The sequence below is a fragment of the Arachis duranensis genome, chromosome 4, assembly GCF_000817695.3.
Source record: "Arachis duranensis cultivar V14167 chromosome 4, aradu.V14167.gnm2.J7QH, whole genome shotgun sequence".
Lineage (NCBI taxonomy): Eukaryota > Viridiplantae > Streptophyta > Magnoliopsida > Fabales > Fabaceae > Arachis > Arachis duranensis.
The window spans coordinates 107,682,702-107,690,247 of NC_029775.3; the positions used below are offsets into that span (position 1 = coordinate 107,682,702).

General features: G+C 26.0%; 1 long non-coding RNA gene across 1 annotated transcript; it reads left to right on the forward strand.

Moving 5' to 3' along the window:
- Window positions 1–4,947: 4,947 nt before the first annotated feature.
- On the forward strand, window positions 4,948–6,371 carry LOC110280223 (uncharacterized). The gene is made up of 2 exons (XR_002374486.2): window positions 4,948–5,062; window positions 6,087–6,371. It is a non-coding gene; the product is annotated as an uncharacterized LOC110280223 (long non-coding RNA).
- The last annotated feature ends 1,175 nt before the right edge of the window (window positions 6,372–7,546 follow it).

A 7,546-nucleotide genomic window follows, 5' to 3' on the forward strand; every position in this document is an offset into this window, starting at 1 on the left:
ATAAAGGGTGGCAAATGGGTTAACTCCCTCCCTCCCTTCCTATTCTAAGTTTCCAACGATTTTGAATTTCATGCCCACTCCATCTAACGGTAGGATGGCTAGTATGCTTTATTATTTTTTTTACTTATTATTTTTAAAGAAAAATAATAATTTAGAATAAAGTATTAAATTGGTCTTTATATTTAGGTCTAATTTTGTTTTAGTCCTAAAAATTTAAAATATTAAATAAAAAAAAGTTTATAATAATAATATAATATTCTTACAAAATAATATCTTTGATAAATACTAATTATAGTAATGATTTATTTTAATATAAATGAATAATTTTAAAGAAGAATTTAAAATAATATTTATAATCTCCTTTTAAAGAAATCTCTGCCACAAGAGAATATAGAGTAAAGATTAAAAGAATTTAAAGAACTTCTGTCACAGGAGAGCAGAGAGCAGGAATAAAAGAAACAAAAGAAAGAACAAAATAAAAAGGAGATAAGTAGAAGTATTCTTTGGCATTGAGAACGAGCTGAGATGATTGTATACCTGCTGAAAATGAGCAGAGATATGGTGGTGAGTCCACCGAGATTTCCTTCTAGAGATACATCGGCCAATTCAAGGGATGGTCGCACCTGTAAGACAGAGGTTGTTTAAAGAGGTTATCGATACACATACATTGGCCAGAGAGAGCCTCACCTGTAAAACTGAGGTTGCTTACAGAAGTTATGTTTGCATACATTGGCTCAAGAGAGTCACACCTGTAAGACAGAGATTGCTTACAGAGGTTATGACACTGGAAATCAAACTCAGAAAAAGGTTGCTGAGTTACGTCGGGAGCGGGTCGAAACCGACAGATAAGCTCATTTCCTGCACTACGGCTAGACATGTATCATACTTGTTTGCGCATATTTGTTTGTGAGTGTGTTTTCTATGACTATGTGTGCTTGTGATTGGATTCTATGTTCTATAATTGTTGAATTGGATACTACTTTGTTGATTGTTACTGCGGACCAAATATATATAAAATGAATATAACTTTATACCCTGACCCTACTAAGAACTTCCTTGTTCTTACCCTCTATTTCCACCCCTTTCAACTAGAAGGCTTAGTGCAGAACTACAAGAATATAGAAGATTATGTTTACAAGTTCAGTTGTTAGAATTTATTTTTTTTTCGTTGTTTATTATTTTGGATTTTAGACGGATAGAATTTATTTTTGAGAATTTTGGAGTAAGTCTATGTATTTAATGTTATGTGAATAAAGATACCTTTGTAGTTAAGTGGTTTAAAATAAAGAATCTTCATTTTCTTAATTAAAAGTTTCGGTTCGTATTCGTAAAGACTCAATATTAAATAAATATAGTATAAAATTTAAGGTTTAAAAGTAAATAACGCTTGAGCTTTTAGTGCAATCATGAGGTACTAAAAGTTAGGGTGTTATATTAATTATTTAACATTAATTTTACGGTAAGACTATATTAAAATTAAATAATTTTTTTAAATTTAAATATAATACTTTAAATTTTAGAAACCAAAATAAAATTAGATCTGAAGGTAAAAGTTAATTTAATACTTTACTTAACAATTTATTAATCATGATCAGGCACAGACAACTAAGACAACACTCTTATTTGATATATTGAACTCTTCCGAAAGTTATGTCGTCTGAAACAATTTCTTCAAACACCACCAACTGACCAGCAAACTAAAAGTACAAAATTAAAGCTAAATTGCCAAATTACAACTAGCAAGGCAGCAAATTAGCAACCAACTCATCAAAATTATAAAATTATAACCAGATAAATTAAAGCTAAATTAAAACTAGGAAACAAAATCATAACACATAACACAAAAAGCATAACATATTTACAAGGAAGAGAATAATTGTTGGGAAAAAAAAGTAATAAAGAAGAGAAATTTTATGAAAAGTGTAATATGGTAAAATATCTAAGGGATTTGGTTAATATCCACTTTTAAAATGGAAAATGGAAAAGTTTATTAAAAATTTATTTTTTTATATTTAATTAGTAATAAATTAGTTAGTTTATTGAAAAAAAATACACAATTTATAATCTAATTTATCACTAACAAGCGCTCTTAAGACTTTGTTTAAATTATTATTAGATTTTTTTAATGTATTTCTTAATAAATATATTACAAGTAATTGAATATTTAAATTTTTTTTGTTTTGCATCATTTTATTATTTTACTACCAAATACGTCAAATCACACTTAAATCAAGGTGGTAAAGTTCATGCATAATAAAAATTATAAATTCAATAATAATTAATCTATTACTTTATTTTTTTACAATTTTTTTTTATTTTAGAGGATTTTTTTTTACCGTAATTAATTTGTTAGGATACTTATTAAAAGTTTAATTTTGATGTACTCATAGTATAAATTATTTTATACCGTCGTTCAATTATATGTCCGTTCTTTTAGATGATCATTACGTGTTGATTCACTATAAAAAACATTAAATACTGTCGAATTCAATGTTGAATAGTGATAAATTTACTGTCAAAAGCACCGGTGGATTAGGTGATAAATTCATCTGAAAAAAATGTTACTATCGAATTTGATTTTCATCGGTAAATGCGCTGGTAACATTTGGAGGGAAGAATGAGAAATTTGGCACATTTTGTAATGATGGATTTATCTGTCGGTAAATCTCACTTAAAGAAACGTTGCTTTTTGTGACACATGATGGGGTTACCGTCGGAATGATTCGTCGAGAAATCCAACAGTAACCCTCTGTCAGCACCGGCCACCACCACCAACCTCCAAAGACCGCGTGTGGACTGATTGCTGCCACCACCAACTTGCACCGCGTGGAACGCCGTGGTGCCATCGCCTATTTTGTCGCTATTGTCACTGCTTGTCGGAGCTGCCTCCTTCCTCTGTCTAGGAAGGTTGTATTCCTCCCTTTTCATATTGTATCCTATTTTACATTTGTAATTTTTAAACTGAAACCCTAAATGCATAAATGTAGCCATCCAAGTTAGTCACTACCGCTGTCACAACACCGTACATGCTGTCACCACTACGTCGGAGAAGTTTTTTACGCTATTACTGTTTCTAGGTAACTCACTCACTAAAAAATTTAGAGTAGTTAAATCTTAAATCTTAATTTATGTAATTTTAATTTGTTATGTGTTAAAAAATATGTAATTAGAATGATGATTACTAAACTATAATAAGTTGTTAATTTTTTTTGTTAATAACATGAATAGAAAAAAAACATTGTTTGTTATATTCTATTGTAAAGTAATATAATATTTTTAATTAGTTTTTAGTTTAAAACATAAGATCAACTACAAATTTTTTAAGTTTAATTTTGATAAAAGTAAATAGACATTTAGGGTTACTAATTTTATATTTCACTTCCTTTATCAATTTTTCAGATTTAAGTTTTGATTATTAGTTTTAGATTTTACTAACTTTATTTTTATTTTTGGATTTTTTTAAAATTGTATAACTTTAATCATAAGTTGTTCGTGGAATATTCAGGTTGGTTTTATATCTGTAAACGTGCTATGCTCTTTATATTTTATATTGAACTTACTTTTTTTATGATAGAGTTTTAGGACGAAAGTCAAAGAAGTTTGCGTAGTGACGCCTTCTCAAAAACTTTATTTGCCGAAAAGTTGTGGAGTAATAAGGGGTTACGACTAGAACGGCTAGGATTTTATATTTTATTGAATGTTATTTCTTCTAATATATTATCCCTGCAATTGTTTCCTATGTAAAAAGTGATAAATTTATGTGGTGGATTTTTTTGAATTAATGAGAAATTCTACCAAATTTTCGTTTAAATTGTTTAAAACATGTTTGGTTTGTGAAAAAATAAAAGTTGGATTTGATGAAAAATTCTAATTATAAAAGAAATTCTACCAAATTTTTTAAAAATTTTAATAAGTTGTATTGTTGGTTAAATTCAAGGGTATTGTGACAAAATAATTCAAAGTCATAGAAATCTATGAATGTATAATGGAGATAACGGTGGGCGGGAGAGGGGGGTTAAAATCTGAGTTCTTTGCGGGGGTTGACGATTTTGTTGCGTATGTCTTCAATATGGAACCGTTTAGGTTTCAAGATGTATCTAGGTGTCTGTGTTATAAGTGTCGGCTGACTAAATGATTAGGACTTTCGAATATAACACTTCAGCTCTACCATAATGAGTTCAAGGATGGGTATTGGATGTGAAAAGAACACGGAGATGAGCAGAAAATTAATCGGTCAAAATTATCCAAGGGTAAAGATCAACCAATTTAATTAAAAATAAATCTACTGTCAGAATTATTCGACGATAAAGATCAACCAATTTAATTAAAAATAAAAATGTACAATGAGATTTACTGTCAAATTTTTTCGACGGTAACGTAGAGCAAAATACATAGCGCGCGGCGCCAAATTTATCGTCAGATAAGTTTAACAACATTTGATTTTCATGTCTTGAAATCATAATCTAACGGTAATTACCGATGAAAGAATAAATCCAACAGTAATTAGTTGCCGGTAAAATTTATACCGTCAGATTTATTCTTCCATTAAATCTGATGGAAAAGCATGTTACTGTCAAATTTATTTCGTAAATTTTCTGGTAAATTCAACAGTATTTAATATTTTTTTGTCGTGATTATTGAAAGTAGTTATTTTGCTGATATAGTAATGATACGTAATTAGATATACATACATGTAAAACTTCTTTATATTATTCAGGTATTAAAATTAAATTTTACGTATTAATTTCTTAATTAATTATTTTTTATTAGAAATGGTAATTATGTGGTTTGACTTTGATAATAGAATAATTATAAAATTAATTAGGTACCATAACAAGAATGTACCCTCCTCTTATTCTGTTAAAATGTAATTAATTTTAGTATACTATAGTAAATAAAATATGCCATCAAAGGCATATATATATGGATAGACATGTATAAGTTGTTTCATGTACCTAACAAGGCAAACCTGAAGAGTGAAGGCTGCTCAAGCTAATAAGAATTAAGATGAAAGCCTTTACTTATGTTCTCATCGTTCTCTTTATTTTTTCCAGTGCCATCGGTATGTTTTAGTTATCTAATAAATAAGGTTTAATTTTCTTATCTTGTTGCACGAAAATGAGACTTTTTGTCTGTTAATTTATTTTATTGTTAAAAAGAAGAATAATTTTTTATATTGTTAAAAATAATTGAAAACTGATTTATGTTTATTTACTTATAAAATTGGAAATTCATTTCTTTAAAAATCTAATTATTTTTTGCATATACATGAAAAATATCGTTTTTAAACCCAAAAAAAGTGCCAGAAAATGTCATAAGGAACACATTTTAAGGTTGTGCACTTGTGCTTGTTTATGATCATTAAAAAGGTAATTTTACAATTTGATTTATTTTCACGTTTAAAATAACTTAAAAAATTATTTAGTTAGAATATATTCTTTTATTTTTATATAAAAAACTGAAAAACTTTTTTTTGAAGAATTTCTGATTAATTTATAAAAATTTATGTATAAAAAAGGGTAAAAATTGATTTATTTTTCTATAAAAAACTGATTGTATAAAACATGCATGATATGTGACACGATATAATACGAGACACAAAAATATACGAATTTTAAATTTTTACAAGACATGGGACATGCCATGTATATAAAATATATAAAAAATACTTTTTAATAAATTATAGTAATATTTTAATATTTTATTGATATTAAAATATAAATAAATTTTTTAACTAGTTTAACATTTTTTTAATTATATAACGTATTTAAAATTTTTTTATTTTAATAAATAATAATATATACTATTTCTAAACTCATTTTAAGAAGATATATTAAAAATAAGGATGAACACACTGATACGTGATGATATTTAAATATGTTTAAACATGTCTAAAAAAGTATTTTTATGATTTTTATCAAGTTTCGCTTTGATACAAAAGACATTCATATAAGATGAATATTAAATGAGTGTTGTGTGTTCGATCAATACACGAATAATTAGACACAACAACTAAGTAAAATATTCTTGTTTCATACAGGAGTACTAATAATTGTTTTATCTGTTTGATGTATATGTATGTGTAGGAAATGAAAGACTATCGAAAGTAACAGCAGAGGTTAGCTACTGCAAAACAACATTCCCTCATGTAGTTTGTAAATTAAGTCCGCCGTGCAATGCTTTTTGCAAAGACACATATGGAAGAATAGCAACTGGAGATTGCATTGCCAACAAGTGTATTTGTGAATACCCACCTCCTTGTGACAATTTTTAGTCCTATCTCTGGAACATTAGTTTTCCTTTTCCATAAATGTGTTTCAAACTTTCAATAGGGGACAATGAATAAAAAGCTTAAAAATATTATATCAGAATGATGTTTCCAATTTTATTTACCATCTTTCTCGTTTCTAGTTACTTTTTACTTTATTATAACGTTAAAAAATATGGGAAATCATCTCCCAAAATAAAAATGGCATTATCATCTCTCAAACAAAATGTCATGAGTAGTTAGTAGTTACTAATTTTTTTCGTTAAGATTTTGTTATTATTTGGTAGAAGAATATTGAATGCATAATTTTGTGTATTTTTTTATTAGTATTAAAATTGATTAATAAAAAATAAGAGAAGATAAAACAAAATTTATCTTTCATATAATAAAAAAAGAGTTTAATTTTTATGTATGTATAATATAAAATATTTTATATAATCATCCAATTATATACATTCTTTTATGAATGATCATTTACGCGATTAATATAAAAATTAGTTATTTTTATTGATTTAATGTTACATAATTAAATTATATATGTATAATAAAATTGTTTTACACTAATTATTCATCAAAATTAATTAATAAAAAATAAATTTAATATCACACGATCAACCTCATAAAGGTAAACCTATTTATGGATAACGTGACAAATTAAAATATTTTGAAAGTATTTTAGTTGTTAAGAAATTTAGAGAGTCTTCTGTCAATAATTTGACAATTCAGTAGCAATTTATAGTTTAGACTAATATTCAATATTTATTACTTAAAATTAAAGAAAAAAATAATTTATTATGTGAGATAATATTAATAGTAGAAAGAGAAATAAAGTAAAATGAATCGTCTTTATGGCTTATTTAATGTTTTTTATTTTTATTTTATTATAAATTAAATATTATTTTCTCATTTCAAAAAGTATTAATTAATTTTTATCTATTATATACTTTTTATTATTAAATAGAAAGAGAAAGTTAGAAGAATAAAAAATTAATATAGAGAGAAAATAATATTTTCAATAAAATCTAATGATTGTCATAATATTTGTACATACACAACTTAAAAAAGACCCTTAATATGATATGAAAGGAGTATATTATAAACTTACCTAACATTATATAACTAAATAAATAAAAGTATGGATAGATTAATTAAAACAAATAACGGAATTCTAATTTCTATCTTAAAAGATAAACTTTGAAAAATATATATTATTGTACAAAATAGTTAGAAGCTAGAAAAAAATAAAAAATATTATAAAAGACGACACCGACTCTAGAA